We start from the raw sequence: 26,658 nt of genomic DNA, 5'->3' as shown, positions 1-26,658 counted from the left end.
CCATTTCTCACAAAAAGGAGAAGGCTTTGATTTGATCTTTCTGCGACTGTCTGTTAATACTTGAGTAAAGCTGGTTTGAAATGAAACCTACAACTGTAACACATTTTATTTGAGATTTTTCTTTAGATCTTTGGCACTGTTGTCTGTTTTATTATGGAAAAAGTACTGGCTGGAAGAAAAGAGTACCTTATTTAGGACATTGTGCCCAGGTCATGTATCATTTCAGCTGGACTATAATTGAAAAGCGACAGTAAAGAGCAGCACATTCAATACAAAACGTTTTCACATGTAGCTTCAATGTGTTATTTAAATATTGACAGGATAAAGAGCTTAGGCATCACCTACTCAAGTCATTATGGACCTGTAAAATAACACGAAAATATATCTGAAATGGAAAAGTTTATTGGTGATTTATTTAATCCTCCTATCCCCTCTTTGTAGAAACTCTCATACCTTTCGTGTTACATCAACACTCTTAAAAGGATCTTTATAAATATGAAGATCTGAAAACAAACTGTGCAAACCCTGGTGATGTTTCTGGGTTGTCAGCAAAAGTTATTTAGAGTTGAGTTATCCATAAAACACTAACACTAACTAATCTGTCACTTTTTGTGTCACCCAAATCAGGAACTCTCAGAAATGTCAGTGCTGTTATGATCGTAACGATTGATCTCATGAACCACTGAGCTTTTCAGCACATTAACACCAAAGCTCCAGTTTGATTTGACAGTCAAAATAAAAAGAGCAAAAACATTAAACCATCAAGAAATCACTGTCAGTGTCCAAATAGCATCACAGATCAGAGAATACTGCGACGCATTAGACAACACCTCTTGTTTTGATGGTGGAAAGTGACAGCGAACACGAAGCATTAACTATTCAGCGTCAGTAAAAACCAAGAGGAATATTATCAAAGACTTTGAGCATCATGTCAAGACGGTCCTCTGAACACTGATATATCAAGAACTCAAGACAACAACTGTGATCTAGCCATGTTTCATATCTGTCAACAGGAAGTGGAAGATCAGATGTAAATCAGATGGTGCTGATCTACCAATAGCCGCTTTCACAACAAGTACTTAGCCGGTACTTGTCCCCGGTACTTGTTACCCCCGAACTCTTTAGTCCCTCGAACTGTCCTAGTAGATCGCGTTCTCACCGGAATAAGTCCCTGAGGGAGGATTAGGCAAATGAAGCCGCTGACGCCACTTCTTCTTCTTCTGTTTTGGGTTTAATGGCAGACTTACTTTGTAGTGATTTATCTGCTATTTATCTTTGCACTAAGGTGTGTCTGCTGCTGAGCCTATTTACTATGCATACGACACACCTGGGACAGCGTGATGCCGTTATTGTTATTATTGCACTATTGTAATTGTGCCTGTCTTGACTTTGCTAAATATAAGAGAGAACCAAAAGCACTGTACAAAATATCAGCTTTATTGTCAATTTACACGCTGTTCAGATACCTCATAAGAGCTGTGTGCGTGTCTTTACCGAACAACGCTCGTAAACTTTGTAGTTGGGGACTGGCTTCAGTAGGGTCGCGTCTTCCAAGTAAATCACCAGAAGCACCGACACCTCCTCATCACTCCACCGCTGCCATGTTTTATTTTGTGTTGCCATAAATTAGTCTCTCTCCTGCGCTGGGCTAATGCGAGCAAATAAAATGGCGGCTTCACAAAACTTTTCAGAGTTATACAGGTGTGGTTTGCAATTCGCCCATCCAGTCAGAAATTGTTAGTGTGGTCGACACACCCACAAACCATTTCCTCTCTCGCAGGGACTATCTGGGGGTGAAAAGGTTAGCGCAAACTAGGGACTAGTTCCAGATCCTTTTTGGTGTGAAACCAAATCTCCCCCTTATCGGCCTAGTTCGGGGGGAAAAGTACTCCGGTGTGAAAGTGCCTAATAAGGGTTTCAAGGTTCAAGGCTTTTATTTGTCATACGTACATAGCTACAGTGTGGTTATGTCGATGAAACTCTTAGGTCACAGGCTCCTCCAACAGTGCAACACAATAAAACAGAAACTTCTTTCTGTTTTAACATTATAGATAACTATACAGCTTCTAATCTCTTCAACATTGATTATTCCTCTACCTCAGGGGTGTCCAAACTTTTTTCACTGAGGGCCACATACAGAAAGATATACGAAGGGCTGGGCCACTCACTAGAGGAGAGGTATATTGCCTCTTAAGTTCAGTTATAAGTTGGAAAAATCCAATGTCGGTAAATTATTCTTGATACTTGAAAATGCTGTAAGAAAAAAACAGCTCACAGCTCTCCAGACGGTTTCATTTATTGTGTTGGCAGCTCATTCCTTAAAACAGAAGCTTCAGATTGCTCATAATAAGATGAAATATGAAGGGTATATTTCAAGGTTGTTATGTACATTTGTTATTGGGCTTTTTTATTATCAACTTAGATTTGTTAGAACATGTTTTCAACTTTAATGGACTTCATTTATTGGAAAATTGGGCTTATTAACACATGAATACTATGTAATATATTTGAACATGTATATTTAAGAAGTACAATATAAGACAAGCAGAAGGTTATTATACTTAAGTCATCATACTTTTTGAATTTGCTGAGGGCCGATTCAAACTGGTCCGCGGGCCACATTTGGCCCCCGGGCCGTAGTTTGGACACCCCTGCTCTACCTCTATTGCCAAGATCTGAAAATTACTCACTTCCCAGTTACCCATATCATGACATTTCGTGACAGTGACTGCTGAAGCAACTGAAATGTAAGAAGCCATTGAATTCCAAGTAATAGGGTTTCTTTCTTTCCCGAGCATTTCCATAAACTGCTGTTCTTTCATGTTCAACACGGTTTGAACTGGGACTATTTCAGTTAGATGCCATTTGATCCCACGCAAATAAGATCCTGTAATAGATCACTTACATGTTCTTCTTACCTTCCATCCTTTGTGTGAACATTGACATATTCCTTCTGCATTCAGTGATTTGTGAGCAGAACAACTTCAAGATGAACTAACATCAGCAAGCCTTGATTCAATGATGTGGTAGAAATGCATCATGTATTAATGTAAGAAACACTTTGTTATGAATTGAAGGTAGTGGCAAAACTGTTTTGCAGTCAGTAAATAGTTGTACAGGATATGTTGTTGAAGCAGATTCCCGAACAACAACACCATATGGCCGGACCTATACTGCCATACATTTAATTTCATATCTCAATAACAATATATAAACGATTGCATATTCTTTCATAATTCCATTAATTGTTGTTATGAAAAAACCACGTCTTCATTAAATCTGTGTGACAAATAGAATTTACTGATTAGGTTCTTAAAACTTAAGTGCAATATCAACTAGTATGCACTATGCTGATTACATGCATCCACACAGTGTAATCTGATTAAGATGATTAGAGAAATGGTAGTCATTGTTTGTCCTAATAAATTGCTTAATGAATCATCCTTTTATTTATTTGTTTACACCAAACACTCACTTGTTGATTACCTCAGAATACATGTCACATTTCATTTGGCAGTTTTCCTCAAATCAACGCTGCTCAAACAATGCACTGCTTTTCTCCCTCTGTGTACACGTTCAATCGTATGTACACTGAATTTCTGTTGATTATCTCAGACTGAAAAGCAAAAGAAAGCTATTAAAATGCTGCCTTCAAATGTTGATTAACTGCCAACATGTGATACTTCATGTTATTTCCAACTCAACGTGACTCTGATGCTTGAATAGCATTGTTATATCAGATGAAATGCAAATATCTGGGAGATTGCAAGAATATCACTGTTACGTTTTCTATCACAAGGTGGCAATATTTACAAGTCTTTTGAACACACACACCAGTGAAGGCCCGGCAACTAAATGAAGACAAACAGAGTACAACTGGACATTTTCCAGTAAGCCATCCCAGAAATATTTGTCTTAGTGCTCGCTATGCACTCACACAGTTTCTGACAGCTTAACTAGCATGACGCCGCTGGAGAATCACAGTTGGTGTTAGAGTGACAACTTTGTCTAGCTTGCATGAACTTAGTGCCCCTGGAACATAATTCAGACCGCCCCCCGGGTTGGAGCCAGTAGCGGCCGAGGCTTACTTTGTGTCTGCGGGTGGCTGTGGAATTTGATTTTATCTTCACTGCTCTGTGCTGTCCACAGAGCTGATTATTATTCTGAGAGAAAACCATATCTCAGGCTGATACATATTTCATGCTGCTTGTGGAGTTCTCTTCTGTGAATGCATAAACCCATTCTACAATGTGCTTCATTTTTTGAGAGTGATATCTTTTATTTCTAATCCCAAACAGTTAAAGTGGCTCTCTCTTTCCACTCGACCACCTCACTGTCCTCTGCACTGTTATTCTGTGAGTGTTTTCTCTCACTCTCTCTCTGCTTCTCCTGCCTGTGCACGGATAACACTGTATTTGCTTTTAAAAGAAGAAAGGTTAATGCAGCCCTGAATGCTGGGGGCCTGACATCCTGGCAAGAGAAGCATACTGAGAGGAAATAAAGTCAATTTTATTTTCATTTCATTTTCGCTGTGGGCCCCAAAGATCATTAGCTACATTGCAGTTTAAGATTTAGGAAGTTATAAATCACCCAAGCAGTTCCATGTGCTTATGTGTGGTTGTACAGATGGGTATTTCCATAATATCACTCGTTCATTTACTGATACTGATATTTCATATTAGTTTCTGTGATAAACAATTTACTGTCGACTGAATTAGCAAATAAAAAGGACGGATATTAGAGAACATTATTCGTACTTACTGGCAGAACTCATTAAAAAACCTTTTCTTTTAGGTGTTGCTGCCTTACACTTTTAAATAAATAAAAAAGACAAAAAACAGATTTACTAGATAAGCACCTCCTATTTACGACCGCTATTAAAGATGACTATACTTTGTACCTTGTTGCACCACTGCTCCTTGATAATCAGCTGTTTATTGTGGGTTTTATTAGGTTCCTAGTGTCAGCCTCATTACACGAAAAGGTTTAGGTTTTTTAAGTTATCCCAGTCTTATCCGATTTTTAATCTACCTGCCATTTGATAACGAGTCCGCAGAACCACATTGAATTTGGGAAAATAGTTTATTATTTAAGAGTGACTTTACTCCAGACTTCATCATCGTGTTGTATCGAGTGTTAATGTGTCATAATAAAATGACTTTGATGCGATACTTGCCTTCGTATATTGAATCAATTATTATACCATAGTGTGGCTCGTCTGGTCTTCAACCTTCCTAAATTCTCCCACACCACACCGCTCCTCCGCTCCCTTCACTGGCTTCCAGTAACTGCTAGAATCCACTTCAATACACTGCTGCTTGCGCACCATGCTGCGAATGGATCTGGCCCTTCCTACATCCAGGACATGGTTAAACCGTACACCCCAGCACGTGCACTTCGCTCTGCATCAGCCAAACGGCTCGATGCACCCGCACTGCGAGGGGGACCCAAGTTCCCATCAGCAAAAACACGTGGGTTTGCTATCATGGCTCCAAAATGGTGGAATGAGCACTCCATTGACATCAGGACAGCAGAAACCTTACACATCTTCCGGCGCAGACTGAAAACTCATCTCTTTCGACTCCACTTCGATCGATAGAATGACTATCAAAGCACTTATATACTAATAAATAGGGATGTCCCGATCACCTTTTTTTGCTCCCGATCCGATTCCGATCATTGAATTTTGACAATTTGCCGATACCGATTTTTCCCGATCCGATCTTTATGCAATGCATTAAGAGAAAAAAAAGAAAAAAAGCATTCAACTTGTTCCTTAAGTTTATTTTTTAAATTTAAATTGGATCTTCTATCCAATATGGATATAGCTTCTTTCTTTCACAGCAGCATTGGATCAGTTCAGTTGTGCAGCATTGGATCAAAACAATATAAAGCTTATCAGTACTCGTTAGCTTACTGCTACAATTAGACACTGCGCCCTGCCCACTCTGTTGCCAGATTTGAGAGGAATAAGCAACCAGGTCTATGAAAACAAGCCCCAAAGAAGCAACACATACATGATGTTGTGTAATTTGAAAGCAAAACTAAGGCCTCAGGATGACTTTAAGACTTGAACATGGTCATTTTTGTTTTGTAACATTGAATACAACATTTAAAAAAAAGTATTTAAAAAAAAAAAATAAAAAAAAATCCCGATCCCCGATTTTTTTTCTCCCGATTCCGATCTTTTGAAAATCACGTGATCGGCTCCGATCCCCGATCACGTGATTGGATCGGGACATCTCTACTAATAAAGGACTGGCTTATCTAAAGCCAGTTGAGTAGCACTTGAAATGTTTTAGCTCTATGAAACCTGATGTACTTATATGATTCTGTTTTCTTCAAGGTTGTATCTTCTTGGTCGAACGCACTTATTGTAAGTCTCTTTGGATAAAAGCGTCAGCTAAATGCAATGTAATTGAATGTGTACTTACATTTTGACATCCATCCAGAAAAAAGCTGGTTGAGTTGGCTCTTAGAGTGAATGTAGGTTTCTTCTAAGATGCAGTGTACAGTATGTCAGGCTTTTATCGTAAGTAAAGTAATAATGATGTAGTAATGCCATATTGTCATATCAAATATAAAGAGGTTTATTATTGTTATTACTGTATTACCTCCATAAGTATATTTGCAGCTCCTCAGCTACTGTTCTTTAATACCATGTTTGCTACATTAGTCTGCTTAGTGGTCAGTCCATGGATGTTGGGGAAGTGCATTTGTATTCACAGCGTGCATGTTCCAGATAAATATGCCTTATCTGCCTGCAGGCGATGGGAGAGAGTGCTCACTGAACATACACTGAAGCAGAGATAAATACGGCTTTCATTAAAAACACTGCCAAGTACCGATACTAATCAAATGTGGTATCTCACCTTTTTTAACTGAAGGTAACGCATCAATTCACTACTATATGTAAACCAATACACTTACAAGACCTCTGCTTTTAAGCGGATACTATAATATACATGAGTGAACAAACAATATTAAATATGATATAGATTTAATAAAATGTACTTTATTCAAAGTTTTACACAACACGACTTTGTGTGTCTACTGCCCAGCTAGCCTTTGTGATTAGGAACAAGGGACTTTGAGCTTAAAGCCAATGCCAGCATGCTAACAAGCACATTATGACGATGCTTAAATATTATGAATAATAATAATATAATATATTTATATAACCCTGTTATTGAACTCAAAGACGCTTTATAGTATACGGGAGAGTGGGGTAGTTCCATACATGCTGATCTTATACTGGTATTAAGTTAACATTATTCATCATTTTAGTTTAGCTTGTTAGCAAACTAGATTTGGCCTGCTAGCATGTTACAAACTAGCAGCATGTCCCAGTGAAATGTAGGTCAAATAAACACGTGGCTAGAAGCCAAAAACAATAGTACATTTAAAATAATTTCTAGTATAATTTAGAGACTCATTTTGATGCCAGTTCCTTTTAAAGTTGAAATCCTCTACATCAAACTTAATCTGGCATTTAGAAAGTCAGTGGATGCTTGACAGTATTAGCCCATTAATAACGATCATCAATAGCTCTGCCAGACTGATGTAATGGAATTGATCCAACAATCTAACCTCCTATATTCAGGGTTACTGAGCTGAAAGCAAAACTTTCATTTAAATCAACTTTGTGAACTCTTAAGTGTTGCAACGCTTTTTCTCACTGCATTAGAATTTCGCCGTAATTGAACAAGGGAGTGCTTTTGTTGATTTCATGATAGTGCAAATGGTGATATTGAAACAGACATTATTTCTCCGTTTCTTTCTCTCCTGCAGGTTTACCTATTAGTGAAAGAACCTGGGTAATTCCTAATTCCCTAATGTTTTAAAATGCTACAGATGAGAGTAGAGTTTAATCAGTGTGTATTTTCACAATTTATTACATCTCATAAAGAAGTAAGTCTTCAGCGGGGACACATTCATTAACATTTATCACCTCTACTCGTTCTCTATTTTAGACCCTCTTCTCCAAATATTCCCACAGCCTCTCTTGTATTTTATCTTGTCTGGTAGAGAGAGTGTTTTTCGAGGTAAACAACCGCTTTTTGCAACCACCCCCAGGTGCTCACCCTCTTCAGATGTCAGCGGGACACTCTGCTCCCTCGACCTGCCTCACACCCCTGACCCCCCCACTCCTACGCCTTAACATCCCATCCTACCCCTGTCAGGCTCCATGCTGATTTCATCTCGCCCCCTCAGCTAAGACCAGCTCTCAGTTGTTCCTCTATTCTCTCTATCACCAGATCTCTCCTCCAGCCCATCCATCCCAGTGATAGCCCCTGCTCACTGGTCATAAAATGCCTTCCCAAGTCATTGCAGCCTTAAATGGGACAGTTTGCCGGGAGATTCAAGGTTAAGCCTTGTTCTCATTTTATTGCAGTGTATTTTTTTATTTTCTCCTATACTGCCACAGAAAGAAAGAACTTTAGCATTACAATAAGTAACTTTCTTATTCTAAGCAGCCTAAAAGTTTAAATGAAAGCCAGGAAAAGATTGAAAAGTTCTTAATAGCTAAAAAATAAGGTGCATAGTTTACGAACATGATCAGTCCACTTTTTTTCAAAGGAATGTTAGAAGCTAAGGTATAGGATAAGAGAATAACCAGAAAGCCACATTTTTAAATGTATATCTGTTACTATTATTATCATTATTACGTTAGTGTTTGCAAAATTGAACAAAAATGCACGTTTTGATCTATTATCTGTGACAGTCATACCTGTTGTTCACGGTATACTTGAAAGGGTTCTTACGGTCATTAAAAACCTGGAAAAGTCATTGAAATTCAAAATGCTAATTCCAGGCCCTGAAAAAGTTATGGAAAACAATATTTTCCCCAAAGTTTTGGAAAAGTCATGGAAATGTAAAGTTGCATCAAATATAATTTATATTTTATCCAATCGCCAAAATAATAATACTATAATGATAATAAATACTGTATCGTATAGTAATGAAACGTAAAATGGGATTTAACTGACGAGGTATTTTGCTGGTGAGAGATTTTAGTTGCTTTAGTGCAGGGGTCGGCAACCCCTGGCACGCGTGCCAGCATTGGCATGCGGCACCGTAACCAGTGGCACACTAGGAATAAGTGGAATAAGTGTGCAAAATATTTAAATTGTATTTTCGGATCCTGAACGAGACCGCCGCCAGAGCGCGTCTCCCCGTTACCTGCCATGCACGCAACGCAGCCCCGCTCTCTTTATCTCCAGGTGACTTTCTGCCGCTTTCCTCCGTGGGGCAGTGCTGATCGTTTCACCACGGAGGAAAGCACTTCACTAATTGCAGTACCCATAAGGAGCTGTACAAATGCCGCAGTTTTTGCGTGGCTGTGTATTTAGTTGAAAGTCCAGTGGCGATCAGCTCATTTCTCATCGATATAATATGCTACAAAGAGGCGGACTGGCCATCTGTGTGTTGAACTTTCCTGTCGGCTCCCAGACCGTAGTCGAGGAGGGCAGCAGCAACAAGCTTCAGGTTCAATAAGCCACTTTAGCTTAAATGCCTGGAGAGAGGCGAGCTCTTCTTGGGAGGCCGTTGCATTTATTTAGCTGTTCTTCTGTTTCACAAAATACATCACAGACCTCTGTTTTTCTGCTTTCCCGTTTCACTTCCAGAAACATACACACGTTCCCTCACTGTCGCTCTACCATCCACACACACACATGCACAAGCCACACCCCTCTCTCTCTCTCTCTTAAAGGGACGCAGCGAGGCTCCCCCGCCCTCCTGCTGATAGTTGACGAGCGTCAAGCTCCTCAACCCCCCCCCCCCCCCCCACGTTGATAATTCTCGATCGTTGGCACGCTGATCTTTTTTTTTTTTTTTAAATGGCACTTCATGTCAAAAAGGTTGCCGACCCCTGCTTTAGTGTGTAGAAGCTAGTAAGCCTACTATTGGATTTGTTTTAGATAGGCACATGTTTCAGACCTTATTTTCCTGTTCCATGTTAAAATAAACAATTTTCAGTGGTACCGCTGAGAAAGAGTAATTTTTTTGGTCATTGAAAATTAGGTAAAGGTCATGGAGAAGTCATTGAAAATCATTGGTGAAAAAGTGTATGAGCCCTGACTTGATGAGGGTTACTTTTCGTTCTGTAAAAGGAACAAATCAGCAGGAATATTCTGTAAATCTGAGCTGGCATCGCATGTAAAGTAAACATGTTGCTTTTAGTCCTCAGTCTCTGCAAGCTTATTGGATTTGTAACAGGCTTATATTGCGTGTTAAATAATTGGCAGGACAAAATACAACAGGCATAGATATTTTCTACTTTTGGTTACATGCATGCAAGGACATTTTAGGTTAGGTTATCAAACGTGCATTTACTTTAAAGCACATGAAAGGCTTCTAAAAACAGAACCAGGATGTGAACAGTAACCAGAATGCGATGTTCCTGTATGAAATCAGAGCCTTTTTATCTATTTTTCCACCTTGCAGATTCAGGTAAGAGGAGAAGTCTATACTCTTAAAGACAAGCTGAAGTTGTATTACTTTTTATTCAACACTTCTGAATGACCCCCTACACTAGGCTGTGTTTATTAGGTCAAGAGCTGCTTCAATATATTCCAGAGCAATCTCTCCAGCAGCATAAAGCAATCGTTGATTCCCTCTTACGGGTCCTCTGTGTCCTGAACCTGACCTCACCTCCTCACCTCCACTCTTAATAACCCATCACTTCTATTGGCTCATCCCATTGTCAGCTAAACCTCTCCTCGCCCAGGGAATGTCCGGATAGTGTTGCCACTTTTCTTCAACTCCCAATGCCCAAAGTGAGAAAACACACACACACACACACACACACACACACACACACACACACACACACACACACACACACACACACACACACACACACACACACACACACACACACACACACACACACACACACACACACACACACACACACCCCTTCGACCTCTCTCTCTCCCCACACAGCCTCACTCTGACGGTGGAGAGTGGCTTTTAGGATTCAGCAGCAGGCCTGACAAAGTCACTCCTGAACATTTATGAAATAGACATCTTCCCCACTGCAAGGGGACTCAAACTGCACCCACACACGATGAGATGTGTGTGGGCACATGCATGAACACACTGTACATGCAAATGAGTGTACATTAATTTAGTCACGCAAACATGCACGCATAACGCTTCCAGCTCTTGCTTAAATGCATGAGTTAAGTATAATTTTTCTCTAACTTCCATACCGCTCCAAACTTGAATAGAGCAGAGGTTTGTTTATCTACCCACACTGTCAGGAGTGCAGTTCTTCCATCTTCATTACAAAGAAAAGACCCAAAATGCTTTTTAAATGGTAGCTTCTATCAGTTGTCTGCGAGTGCAACGTGTCCTCTGAGCTGCAAAGCAAATTTACACATGGGCTTATGCCTGGGATCTCCAACTGAAGGGTATTTAGCTGATAAAACCGCCACGGGTGCATGGGGATATGTATTATAGATGGGGAGAAGGTGATTTGTTGTTCGCAGACAGAGGAAGGGAGTATGTGACATCACTCTCAATAGGACCTGTAACTCTCTGCGGAGTCCTCACACACACTGTGGTTATGTGTATGTATGAGGGACACACACACACACACACACACACACACACACACACACACACACACACACACACACACACACACACACACACACACACACACACACACACACACACACACACACACACACACACACACACACACACACACACACACACACACACACACACACTTCTCAAAGGCCCAGACCGAAGACAGAGTGATGGGCATTTGGAGTTAGGGGACATTCGGACGTGGTTAGTTAAAGGGGAAATGTCACAAACTAAGATGGAGGGTCGGGGTGGAGGAGAGCAGCGAGGCTTTGCTCACTTCTGCTTTTAATCTTTGCTAAACTGGCAGAAAAGAAGAGCACTTAAGCAGAGAGAACGTAGAGGGTTGATATTAATGTCTTTATGCTTGAGAAAGTTTCAGGAGTGAAATCGAGGCACAGTTACGAGGGGAATAGATGGAGTGCTTTGTAATTAGTTCCTCATATTAGTTTGCCTGCGGTGTCTGATCTATCTGGATTTTTCAGTTTTATTGGCAACAGCTCAGTTAAAACTCTGGATTTTTGATTGTATGTCTTTTTCTGCTGCATACAAATAGTCTAAATACATTTTTCAGAGCAAATGCAGCTTATTTGGTATTTTATAGAAATGGCACAATGTCAATGTTTACCAATGCCACCTTCATTTTCACCAAAGTGCAATTCTAAATTGGTGCCCGCAGGGATTTGACAAAAGTTTAACTTTGCAAGATAAATAAATAAGCAAGAAAATGCTATTAATATCAATCTCTCAAATAAAAAAATACTTCTGTGTGTAGATGTGATAGATAATAAATTAGAGAAAAAAGCCATCAAGCTAACGAGAGTCTTGCAAAACAAACAAATCTTCAGCACATACTCCATTAATGAAAAAACAGAGCAAAATGAATAACCGTCTCTATAACGCTGCTGCTCTAATGATGATACAGCTGCTTCATCCAGAGCGACAAATGGAATACAAGTATTGATCGGAGTAGATAGAAAATTATATCTGCTCAAAAATATATAAAAATCCTCTCCTGACCAATGCTGTGATGTTAATGCTGTGATACAAGGCAGCGCAACTGTTTTAAATGAGATAAATGTAATCAATTAGATGCAAAAAATAGATGTAGAATATAGATTTGATGTCTTGTGATGATACAGCTTCATTAAATTCTGTTTCTGTGAAAAAGGACGGATACATCCACCTTTACAGTATCATTTAGTAAGAGTTATTTGGCAAATAATGCATTAGTAACTTTGTCCCTTGTAATCCACAATATACTGATATAATGTTGTCAAGCTGAATTATTACACTCTATTTGAAATTCTGATGTTACCTGAACTCTTACGGTAGCTCCTTAATATATATGTATTTCCATTAATGCTGTCAAAATTATCGCGTTATTTAATTGAATTGATTGCGTTAACGCATGTGCAGAATGGCCCGCCCCATACATCCCACCAGCGGCAGCGCTGGGCTACAGCCATACCAAGAAATGGCTTATGGCCCCACCTTAGCCCCAACATGAAAAATGATGTTAAAATAAGCAAAATAAAGTCCGCCAACTCGCGCCGATTAAATTGCACAGACAGCAGTTAGTAAGATTTGATATCAGTAGTCACTTGTCTGGAAATACCGAAGACTAGAAACGGTTTTGAAAACTTTTGTCACGTAGTGATCGTCTTCTCATTAGAACATCTTTGATAATGTCTTCTGGCCAATAAGAATCAAGATAGCGGCGTGGTGTTGTTGCAGGAAGTCCTGACAGAGAATACTTTTGCTGTAGTACATCTCTATAGAGTGGCGAAGTCACGCCCACTTACTTCCGCATCATGGGACCTTATTCCGAAAAAATAATACATTGAAGTCAATGGAGAGAGAAAACGTATCTTTTGATCCCGTTTGAATTGTGCCATGAATTAGACATATGTTGTTTGTCAATCTTAAAAAATCATTTCCATGTCAAAAAATTCAAAGTTTGTCTTAAAACTGTTGAAATAGAAGACTATGAAAAATACGCAACTAGAAAGACTACAAATCCCAGAGTCGCGTAAGTGCTGTCTTAACTGATGTATTCCCTCCAGATAGCTAAAAATACATTTACTTACTGTACTTACTTACTTTAACAAGATGCCCGTGTGCTTTGTACCAGGTTGTTATCATACCAGTAATAGTACCTCTTGCTCGTTCTCGAAGAGCAACTAAAACAAAACACGAGAGTGTACCTTGTTAGCTAATGTTAGCTAGCTGTCATTAACGTTGCACATTACACTCGCGTTACTCACCGAAACCTTGTAAAGCCGGTCCCGCATGCTGGCTCTTACAGAAGCGACTAACTCCCCTTTTTCGTATGTACAGCTCTCAACATGCCCAGACTTGTAGTGATTTTCACCTCTTTTAATACTTTTCGCCTCATTCTGAAAGAAAGAGGTGAAATGTACCAACGTGACGGCCATCTTGGTGTTGGTGACGTGTGCAAGACCAGAGTTGTAGTTCATTGAGCGCTTCACACAAAGAAATGTGTAACTTCACAGTTTTACGACACATTTTAATTTTTTTGACTTGCAAAATTATCTTTTAAATTGACAAACATCATATGTGTAATTCGTGGCACAATTCAAACGGGATCGAAAGATAATCTTTCTCTCCCCGTTGACTTCAATACATTATTTTTCCGATATAAGGTCCCATGGAGGTCCACCGGAAGGGGAGGGACTTCGCCTCTCTATATACATCGATACAACATTACGTGTTGATAGAAATCAACACGTAATGAAATAAGACCCCACGGTTTGATGATTGATACAGAACAATTTTATAATAAATATACATACATACTGTATGTTAAATGGATATATCCGCCTTCTTTCATTTATCTTTCCATTCCCACAACAATATACATAAAGAAATGGCATATTTTGGACATAGTTCGAGTGGTGATCATGATTAATTATTTTTTAAGCTGTGATTAATCTGATTAAAAATTGTAATCGTTTGACAGCCCTAATTTCCATATATTCCAAGTAAAAGCATTTATTACGAGGCCTCATTGGCATCAATCATTCGCCACTTGTCACTTTGATTGCCCATTAAAGAACACGATGAGATCCTATTTTGCGAGGATTGCGTCTTATAGTGAAAATGAAGCACAGGATTGCAGCTGTGTGTTGATACGAGAGAGATAGAGAGTGAGCAATAGAATATAAAAAAATGAACCAAGGGAAAATGTACTTAGGAGATCCCCGCTCCGTGTCATCATCTAAAAAACATAAGACTATGATGAGCCAGAATAATCTCACAGTGAAATTGAGATGTGTGAATGTGTTCACACAATGTCAGAGAGACGTACACACAGTACAAGAACCAGCGCCTTTTTCTCAGCCAATTCAAGCAGCAGAGGAAAGGTAGGGAGAGAAGTAGTAGAGGAGAAGGCTCATGAGGATGGAGGCCCCCGATGCACATCATCTGCTGATGGTGAACTCATCTGATCATTGCCTCTCGGCGGACCCAGAGACAACATGCTCTTCCCTTCCTTTTCTTTCCGTTTTTAATGGGCAGCTTGCTCTTCCCCAACTCCATCTCCTCTCCTTGTAGTGTGCCCTCGCTGTGAACAGCAGAAAGACGGCGCTTTGATGGACGTCTTCTCATGATTCTCTCCGTGCCTCCATCTCTCGGTCTCCCATCTTTCTCTCTGCGCACAACTCGTATTCATAACAACCCACATAATGCCCTCCCTTTCTTTCTCTCAGCTTTCTGTACTTGTTTTGATTTTGTGTTTTTCTTTTTCTCCCCTCACATACTGTTCAAGAGCATTTGTCTTCACGCCTCCTCAATCTGCCCTCGCTGTTAGATATTGAGGAGAGAAAATAGCAAAGCGAGACTGACCTTCCTTGCACCAAATGTTTTTCTCTGTCTATTTAGGACGGCTGTGAGCACTGTGTGTGACTGTCTCTTATTTGGCGGTATCCTTCAATCACCTTTTAATATGGACTCTGTTTTCATTTTCTTATATTTTTCTTTTGAATAAACCCTCTAAAATATTGTTCTTTGCTCAGCAAGTGGGGTCAAGTACCACAGAGCAAAGGCGGTTTGCTTTCATGCACGGCTAAGGACATGTTATTGCATGAATGGGTATCCATAATTGCAAACCAGCAGCGAGGGAAACTGTCTACAGTACACGAGTACATGTGTTTACTTTGCTCATTTGGTATTAGTACTGATATGCCTTAGAGGCTTTCGTAGCCGTAAAAAATGCTCGGGGGGCAAAAAATCTGGAGCGCCTCGGCTGTCAGTCTCAGCTCCTGTAATTGTAGCTTTGCCCCAAAGCAAATCTAACAGGAGCAGTCAGCAGCTTTTAACCCAGGTGATACACCTCATGTCAGACACTGAGATGTTACACCAAGCAGGACCGTGGTGGCTCAGACCGAGAGGAGGTCAGGAGGTGAGGGAGAAGGTGTCCTGCCTCCTTTGGCGTGACTTTCTATGATTGTGTGTTTTAGAGGGGTGGTGCAGAGAGTGTTGACAAGAAAGAGAAAATTATGGTGTGACTGGTGTTGAAGACATTTGAATGTAATGGGATGTTTCTGGAGGAGACTGTAAGCTATACCGCTCAAATTCCATCCATCCATCCATCCATCCATCCATCTTCTCCCGCTTATCCGTGGTCGGGTCGCGGGGGTAGCAGTTCCAGCAGAGAGCCCCAAACTTTCTTTTCCCTGGCCACATCAACCAGCTCTGACTGGGGGATCCCAAGGCGCTCCCAGGCCATTGAAGAGATATAATCCCTCCACCTGGTCCTAGGTCTACCCCTTGGTCTCTTCCCAGCTGGACGTGCCTGGAACACCTCCCTAGGGAGGCGCCCAGGCACCGCTCAAATTATGCAATATTATTCAACTGCTGGCGATTATTCATGCCAACATACAGTAAGGCACAAATACACATTACACACAGTATATTTATCTTTCTAAAGATGTGAAAATGTCAGACAAAAGTAGGTGTATCTGTTAACATCAAAATTGCGTTGTAGGCTAAATATAGCAGTTGAACTTGAAGCAGCTGTTGTCTGGAGGAGTTGGGGCAAACCCCTTGGCCATCTCCATCTTACTATGAATGACGTTTTAACTGCGCAAACAAATGGAGATATAAGACTTGCGGCGTTACCAAGGTATTCTGTTTTTTTCCTTTTCCTTCATTAAATGTACACAACAGTTACTTACAGATATATTATAGATTTTATTTTTCAGTAGGTGATACTGTATCGGATGTGCTTTTGAAATATCGACAAGGTAAATGGAAGTCTTATTCAGGCATGTAAATGACGATACTTATTATATAATCCAAAAATAATGAGACAATAGAAGGATGACTGACCTGAGCAATTTTATATTTTCTTTTTATATTGTTTTCCATGGAGACTACTTGCTGCCAAATATGCGTTGCTTAACAAGGAGGAGCTGAGTGAATCAACTGCTGCAGTGCCTACAATCTTATTTCCAAGGCAACACATATCTTATACCAAAACACACATTGGTCAAAATATGCTTAATATTGGATATACTCAAAATAGCCCAGTCCCACAGTAATCCTGGATACTTGAGTAAGACCCACTACTGTTCTAATCAGTCCCAGAAGGTGTTACAGTGGTTATTATGATATTTTCGAAGTAATGCTCCAATAAGTCGCCAAATATACTTGCTCAGCCTTTAAATATACTTTGGTGGCTTGCCCAAGCGAAGTCTATCTGATAGCAACACTGCATACAGTCACCGACACAGCCTCGCATATTAGCCCGCCTTAGGATCTGACGCAGAGTGAGATAAAGGCTTTGAAGGCTGACGGAAAACAACGTTTCAACAGGGGACACAGAGAGACAGACATCCAAGAGAGACAGACATGCAAGCAGACAGCAAAACTGACAAGTACAGCACAAAGACAGAGGTGCTAAGTGACAGCTTGGGTGAGAAATGAGTGACTTTAGTGCGTTGCAGCATTCATGGTCTCGACTGTTGGTGAAAAAGCCCCCTGGAGACTCGGTCGACATGACAAACGACAAGAAAAGAGCAGATGAAGTGATGGGAAATGTCCAAAGGATGTGGAAATCTTCTTACCTGCCCTACCTGGTGTTCAATATCACTCCGTGTGATTAGGATGTCAAAACGTGTGCTGTGTAAGTATAAATGTGTGTGTCTTCGTTACTTGTGTCTTCGTCTCCTGCACTATAGTGGTTGCATGTTAACGTGAGTTTTCTCATTGTTTACCTTCTCAGAGGCACTTAGTACCCGCCCCATGGCACCCAATCATAAATTGCCGACGCACAGTACTAAGGCAGTAACAATGTGCTGCCATTATAATGATAGGCTAAAGTCAGGTTGGTCCTCTCGAGGAATATGAGTCACAAAGGAAATGTAAGGTTTTGACCAGTTAGAAAGAAAAACTGAGCATTCAAATCAGCCATACACATGTCTGCCATTTTCTCACTGAATACACTTTGAGATGTCATCCAATATAATGCTAATTTTGTATTCTAACCAAATGAAATATAATCTGACCTTCTACTACTTCTGGACCTGTAAGATAAGCAGCCGTTGGAGCAACAGAAATGGCGAAGCAGCGATAAATTGAGACTAATCTTAACATCCAATCCTCTACCGTGTAGGATCATATATTGAATGGAGGAATGCATTAGTTATGCAGGATACATCTTCATTTCCACGCTCCTGGAAAGGAACAAAAGGGTTTGGACTTGAGTGTTTTCCACAGTGGTGTGGCAGCAGTGGCATCACGTTCAACTGTGACGCTAATGGCATCCACACCACACTTAACGGGGATGATGTATGTGTGTCAAAACAAAGACACGAGAAGGAATAAATTGTCCAGGCAGGATGTCGATGATCCCATCTGTAGACCCACGGTAACATGGGCTCGGACGTTGTTAGAAAATTGTCTGAAGTGTGTGCGCATGTTGACGATCTGATTCAAATGCGGTCGTAGATCATCGATTGTGTAGCCATGTTCTGTTAACCTTGCAAACAAACCCTGTTTTGCTCTTTGACACTTATTGATTTAGATAAAGTCTTTTGCTTCAGTCGGCCTATTACAAAGTCTCATTTGGCTTTATGATTCGCCGTGACCACCTCCTACCGTGCACGCTATTCGCTCATTAAATGAACATGTGCGGAATCAGACAGCTCAGACACGGTCTACAGTTGTACGTGTTGAAACTCTGGGGGGGGGGGGGTTTCATCAACTGCACAGTGATACAAGCTCACTCTCGTGCACAATTACACGCACACAGGCAGGGTCTCACATTCCTGCACACCACCCGCTGCTTGAATAACAGTGATATTAATGACAACAGAAAAATGCTGTCCAATGTTCACTAAGCCAAGCGGTGGCAGCTGGTGCCTTGAGTCGAGATAAATGAACCTTTTTTTTTTGTAAGTACCTCATGCCTATTTATATCAGCAGCAAACAATTCAAACCATGCCATCAAAGTGTTCATTTCTCATGATACGGATCCACCTTCATCCCACCATGCATGTTGGTTAATTTGAACCCTTTCTGTGTGCACAAAAGTGAAATGAGCTATTACTGTATGCTGTTTCATTATATTCAGGCTAAATGGTTTGGTGTTCGCTCGTTAGCTCACTTTGTGTCATATGACAGTTTTCCCTGAAGATTAATTTTGGGATAGCTAGCTTCCCCTCACAATAGAAAGCTATAAGAGTTGCTTCCAATCAGAAGTCAGTTCTGTTGGTTGGCTTGGGATCATTACCCTATCAATGTGTTGCAGAGATGTATCCAATAGGGTTAACACATCTTTAAATCTTTAAGATTCATCTGGAAAACTTGAGTGCTGGACAGCAGTTTCCGTCACTACGACAACTGGCTATCTTGAGCTGTTGTCACCATCTATTGGAGTAGCATTACAACTTATGTTTAGGGGGTTTTAATTTAGTGAGCTCCCATGAGAGTTTTATAAAAAGATTGTAAACATTTTGCTGCTTTTTTTTCTACGGAATGCTATAAAAAAATCTGCAATTTTGTTTGTTGTAACACCCACTTCAGAAACAATCTGACTTTAATGAGATAATAGCTAAATCTGGCATTAATAATATCTTACAGGTTTTATCTCAATTTATTTTTTACTTTTAATGAAAATAAATTACCACAAAAGCGGAGGTGCCGTCTACTTTAGTATTTCACAGTGGTTGAAATTGCAGGTACAATTTCGTACTTGAGACACAAAATGCTACCAACACACTCTCTCTCTCACACACACACACACACACACACACACACACACACACACACACACACACACACACACACACACACACACACACACACACACACACACACACTCACACTCACACTCACACTCACACTCACACTCACACTCACACTCACACTCACACTCACACACATGCAGTCAGAGGGACACACAAAGGTAGCCTTGCCACATTGAGTCTTTCAACAGTTTAACCGCAGCTCCTTTTCTCCATTTCAGCGGTGGGAGAAGAAGGGACTGCTTCTATTGACAGGGTTTCACCTGAGAGACTCTCCACAGCCTCCTGACTTCCCGCAGACCCGCCTCACATCTGGGCTCGGTGGCAGGAGAGGAGCACTGCCCTTGAAATATGTATGATTTAGGAAAAAAATAAGTGAAAAGGACGAAGGAGAAAGGGTGAGATGGGGAAGGTGATGTGGATGGCACTGCAGTGACTCCATACATCAAAGTAACATGGTAGTTATTTATATTATATCATGTGTTAAGGTTATATGATAGATACCTGCCCTAAATCACAGTTGATGAGATTTTCTCTGTGACAGATCAAGGTGTGCTCTGATCTCTGCTGCGAGACACACGGTGTTCATACAGTAGGTCCATGGAAACTTCAAAGAACATGCCCTTCTTCCTCACCTTTCTTCCTCACCCTTCTTCCTCACATGTGTCTGAGTGCAGTTCAGCACAGCAGCACTCTGGAGATAGACTGTAGAGCAGGGGTGTCAAACTCAAATACACAGCGGGCCAAAATAAAAAAATCGGTACTAGTCGAGGGCCGGACTGGTTCAATGTTTATTGAATGAACTTATTGCACATATTAAACCTGGAACTTACAAAGCTTACATTATTGCCTATAAAAACAACATTAAACATTAAATAATCAGTTGCATTAATTTCTTATGGCTCTATATGCAGCTTTTCCGGAGTCATTTCTTATGATTACATTTTTCCACAGGCCAACAGCTTCAAAAAAACAATTTCCCTCAAAGAACAAACCAAACATGCCCTTCTGTTGTCTCAAGAAACAAAGTCCAGAAGGAGAGATCCATTGAAACTCAGTTTGCTGCTCTGTGATGCTAGTTCAAGCCAGATACTTGGCATCTCATTGGATTTATGGATTATCAAAAACATTTTCAAAGTTACAGACACAATGGATTACTATGGATTAACCTTAAGCCACGTTTTTATCGTTTCAATGCCATTAAAAACAACTTTTGATCAGTGTTATGACCGGCCCGTAGGCCATAACAGAAAAACAAGGAGGGACGCTCAAAGTTTCCAAAAATCACGGCACTTTATTTGGCAACACCAAAAACAGGAGAGGATGGAAGAGGAGAAAGGATCACGGTGGGAGTCCTTCCGCAGCAGGCTTGGAGAGAGTCAGGATGGCCACGTGACTCCAGGCAGCTGGGCTTAAATAGCACCTCCGGCCAGGTTTCCCCGATCACGCTGATTGGCCTCTTCAGCTCCACCCCATCGCAGCACCTGCAACACTCACACACTCCAACCCAGTCTCACGGCATTTCGTGTTATAGTCACCACATTTAATCTATTGATTCGTGTTCACCAACACGATTTCCCGCTTTTTTTTGGTGTCACACAGAACAATTTGAATAGCAATGTATTTCTATTGGTAGTATGTTTCGTGCCTGCAGCACGTCTTTTTGTCCGTTCGGGTCTTGGAAGACCGGAAGCTGTGGGGTTCATAGAAACATGTTCTTACTCAATATCAAGCCACGATTATTGTTTTTATTTTAAATCGTATAATGTCTGACTTTTTTTGTCGTCTGTGATGAAAAGAAATGGGGCTCAGAGCCTCAGAATACTGAAATCTGTATTTTTGTAACCTTTTTTCCTTCTAATTTGTTATTCTTTTCAAAATAACACACTGTTATTTACTCACCAATAACACACAATTATCCTTGTTTTTATTTATTTGTTTAATTCCATAATCTCAGGCTTTTTTGGCGTCCGTCAGGAACTGAATTACAAAATAAGAATAACCGGAAACAGACATAGCATCATTGCGATACACAGCCACTGAACTGATTACCCAAGATCCTCAGCTATGGTTTAAGCTCGCTGATTGGATGTTTTAGCCACAATGCATGTAGGGATATGGTGTTCATGCCATATCAAATCCCCCAAACTTTTTTTTTAAAGGAAAATAATACTTCATTCCGAGTGTTCTTGCTTTTCTCTTTGAAAGTCATCACATAACAGCATTGTAATACACGGTTCGGCTGCATTACATATTACAGATCTGCCTTAGTTCTTTATTTATAGAGCCCTGATGAGAAGACCTTTGGAAAAACTGGAAGAAATGCAGCTGAAACTGAATACTTGACGTGGATCATAAATATATCAACAATTAAACAACATCTTCAATTTTTCTTCACACAATTTGTCTCCTTGCAGTATCAACACTAATTCGGCTGACTTTTACATTTGCTCTAATTCGTAGATAGGTCATATTTACACCATAACGGTGCACAGCTGATATAGCTTTTAAAGATATTACTGATTATCTTTGAATATAAGAATGTAAATACTGAGTCTGAAATAGTATAGCAATATGCTGTAAAATGATGTGAAAGCATGAATAAAACTAAACATCTTCAGATGTTGTACATACATAAGTGTCCTACACTAATAATACAAAGTTATTAAAGCTGTGTGTACTTTGTGTGCACCGCCTGGTTAAAGCACGTTAATGAATTATTGATTTAATGTGTTATATTTGATGAAAAAAATATTAAGAGTACATACTTTCTTAGGGGGAAAGTAGAAGGTCTGTGATAGAAATATAGAATATAAAAAATCAAGAAGATACTATAAGTGATCTCTACACTAAAACAGTTTAGTGCAGGATGTACAGAGATATTAATAGGAGGATGTGCAAAACAGAAAAAATGAATTAACCTTTATTTAAACATTAAATAATACTTTAGATTAAGGTCTTCTTTTAAATAAGAAAAACAATTTGGGGGTATCTACATATAAATATTAAGCCTGACAAAGTACTTAACGTCTAACATATTGCTTTCCTGCGATGTTAACTATGTTGAAGCACTTATTTTAACTGATATTATACATATGAATTATACGTATGTAGATAGTATAAGAAATGTGCAGAATTTGACAGTTTAATAGTGGAGGTATACACGAATATTGATATATGTCTTGTAATCAGTGTTGGGCAAATTACTTCCAAAATGTAATTACATATTACTTATTACTCTCTTTTGAAAGTAATAAGTTACATTACAATATTACTGTCTCTGAAATGTAATGAGTTACACTACTTTAGTTACTTTTTAGTTACTTTCAACAAAATAACCGCAAAAGAATGGCTAGGTATTTTAAATGCTAAAATGTAGTTATTGTACATCCAGTGAAGGGCAATGTGGTATAGCATAACAACTGTAGGTCCTTAAGGCTACTAACAACTTGTATTACACGGCTTAGTTGAATACTCGATTCCGATTGTAAATTCTTAACATGTGACACGTTGTTAATACAGTACGGACCGCTGTCAAGGACTATAATGAAGATTTCTAAGGAGGATCAAGAAAGAGAAAGGAAAAGAGGTTAAAAGACGGAGCGCTGGACGTCAGATAAATCAACAGAAGAAGACAGAGAGGAAGTAAACAATAACAGGACACGAATGGGCTCTGTAGTTTGTTTAGTATATGGCCATGTACACGCCCGGTTCCAGAACAAAATGACTCAGGGTGCATCTGAGATTACAGGGGGCGCAGCAGTAGTAGGTTTACATGAGCAATAGTGGCCGGCAACAGCAATGAAAAATAGCATTGATGGTCCCCAATGAACAGACTATGGCATTTGTTATGTTTTGAAACCAAGCAAGTGAGAACATTTGAAGTGTGTTAAAAGTGCAATCTTGAAATATTTCATCCAGTCCAAAGTGGACTATGGCAAAGAAAAGCACAAAAGCTTCAAAACTGTACTGATAAAACGAATGAGAACATATTGTAAATCAAGGCAAATATTATTTGAACCAGCTCATGGTTTGAAATGGCAAACATTGAAAAGCAAAAGTATTATTAAAACCATCATCACCTTGGTCCCATCATATAGCCTACTCTGGGAAGAGAATATTTACTGTGCTTAAAAACTGGTATCACATCATCATGTGAGGTTGACTTTGTGACCTGGAGAACATTTCGGCTGCAACATCAGCTCGTTGATAAGCTTGGGATATGAGATATTTTTGTAGCCATTCGTGGTGAAGGCATCTCTGCTATTGTATGCATTATTTTTGACCCAACATTTCTACAGGCATGGCAGAATATGGCACTATTTTTACATGAATATTCCATTGTCTATTTTTATACCACGAGCTGCAAAATGACCGCCTTACCCCACTGTACAGGCGAGTTGGGTACTTGTTTAGATATACCTGGGCAGGCTCTGTTTTGCCGTGGTATCCTGGCACCTGCGGGCCGCGGAGGTGCGGCGTAGTTTCGGGCGACGAAGACTGCTGCTCCGGGGGCGAGGGCGGCGAGTCAGGCGGGAGTAAGCTAGTGTCCACAACGGAGGGTAACGTGATGTCCCCATCTGACCTGTTGCTACTGTCTGCAGTAGATGCAGTGTTGCTGGCGTTTAGTGATGGTTGCTTTAACCATTTTCGTATTTGATTATCCACAGATGTGTGTCACTGCTGTGGAAGCACTTTTGAAATGATGCATGCGCAGCGGAGCAGGTCACGCGCACCTGACACAATTTGTCGTTTGTATTTTTCGCTACGTTCTCTTTTTTGAATAGAAGGTGCATAAAATTCAACTGCCCCGAAGATCCCGACGCGATGCCTGAAGGGTAAACACACCAGGTTTACTAATCTACCCGCACAATTTGTCTGGTGTCGGAATGTCTCGCTATGTTAGTACATTCAACAAAACACCATTTAATTTTGGGTTAAAATGTGTTGTAACTGCGTTACTGAGCATTGTAGCGGGTAATATATTACCCACATTTCATTAGTAATGCGTTACATTACTTCGTTACAGCAAAAAGTAATATATTACTGTAACTCCGTTACTTTTGTAACGCGTTACACCCAACACTGCTTGTAATGCATTGTTGAGGAACCTGGGGCCGTCACAATCAGAATAACAGCTAAAGGTAAGCATATCTCCGTTTTTTGCTACCTTAAGATACGTCATGTGTTTTGCTTCACCTGTCGCAAGTTCTAATCCCTCAGTGATCATACTAATACCTCTAGAATCTGTGAAATCTTAGCTTGCTAGCAAAGCTTGTTTGTGCAGATCCGATAAGTAATAAAGTATTTATACCTAGAGTTCTGTGCTAAGTGTGCTAGCATTTTTTCGCTCAGTGCTCATTTAGACGCTTCTTGTGAGACTTGTGTTTTGTTTCGGTAAAAATTGTTCGTATCATCAGTTAACTGAGTTTCTTCCCGTTAAGTGAGTATGACACATTCATATTTTATTACATTTTAAGAAGCCCTGAGAGACACAGTTTCGTGAAAAAAAACTTAACAGGTTAAAAGTGTTGTTACTGCCAGTAATTGGCTTTCTCTTATAGGAATGCAGCTGGGTTAACTAAATTCCTCTTAACCTCCACCACAAGGGAACCCAGTTTGTAACATGATGTTAATAAATCAGATCGTTTCAGATAGCTGACAGTAACATTACTTAAATCCATGTCAACACACATATATTTTACGGTGGAATAAGTAGCAGGGAAGAGAACATAGGGATTCAGCCACTTCTTGTAAAGTAGAGGACTTTCCCATGATGATGGACATAAGTGACGACATTTTGAGGGCATGGGAACGTTGGTTTGAAATGCAAGAAAGACTCGGGTCACCTGAAGCTTTTGTCAAAAGGCTTAAAAAAAACTCAAACTTAAAGAATCCTCGACTAAACTATCTGCTTGTCTTTCGTTTCTAAAAGTAGATCTCCTTGTTCTAACCTTCACAGAATACCTGGTTTAGTTTGACAGGTGATTCAAAGGATAAAAAAATGCACACACACGAACGCATACCACACACTTTTTGTCAGGACTCCCTGAAGACCTGCTGTCTGTTGAGGGGCAGTTGAAGGTATAGTAAGAGTAAAAACCAAGCGGGTGTCCATGTGCATAGATGTGTGTCAGAGTGTGTGTGTGTGTGTGTGTGTGTGTGTTACCCTTTTCCTCTGAGAGAGTCATTACGTGGTTTTCCACTTTGGGAATTGACATTTTCTTCCTTTACTTGCCATTTCACAGAGAGAGCCGTGACCTTCTTGTCTGAACACACACCCACTTCTCACCTTGAATCTCTGTGTAAAGTTTTCACGCACTTGTGCACACTTGTACCCACACACGCTCACACACACACACACACACACACATGCACACAATATCCCTGTAACTTTTAGTAGGTCAACCCCTTAAGGGTGGCCCAAACTTAAACTCAGGTAAGAACACAATGCATATTTCTAGATACATGAAGCCTAATTAGCAAAGAACAAAAAGATCACATTCTCATGTACCTAAGGTTTCTAATTAAAGGAAATACCTCATTTTCCTCTCATACCTATTCATGACTAAAATAGACACCGAACAGGAAAAAAAGTCTCAAAGTACAAAGTAGAATTGTTCTCTGCCTCAGGTGATTTGTCTCAGCCCCAGGGCTTAGTCCCACTCACTCTTTAGGAGTTTCACACATTTTTTTTTAGTTTTCAGAGTCATCTCTATCTCTGTGTCTGTTCTTATTAAATAGGCGAGTGGATCAGTAAAGACACCAAATGAGCAGAATCCAAAGT

This window comes from Notothenia rossii, assembly GCF_949606895.1.
Source record: "Notothenia rossii genome assembly, chromosome: 10".
Lineage (NCBI taxonomy): Eukaryota > Metazoa > Chordata > Actinopteri > Perciformes > Nototheniidae > Notothenia > Notothenia rossii.
This window is presented reverse-complemented; position numbering follows the sequence as displayed.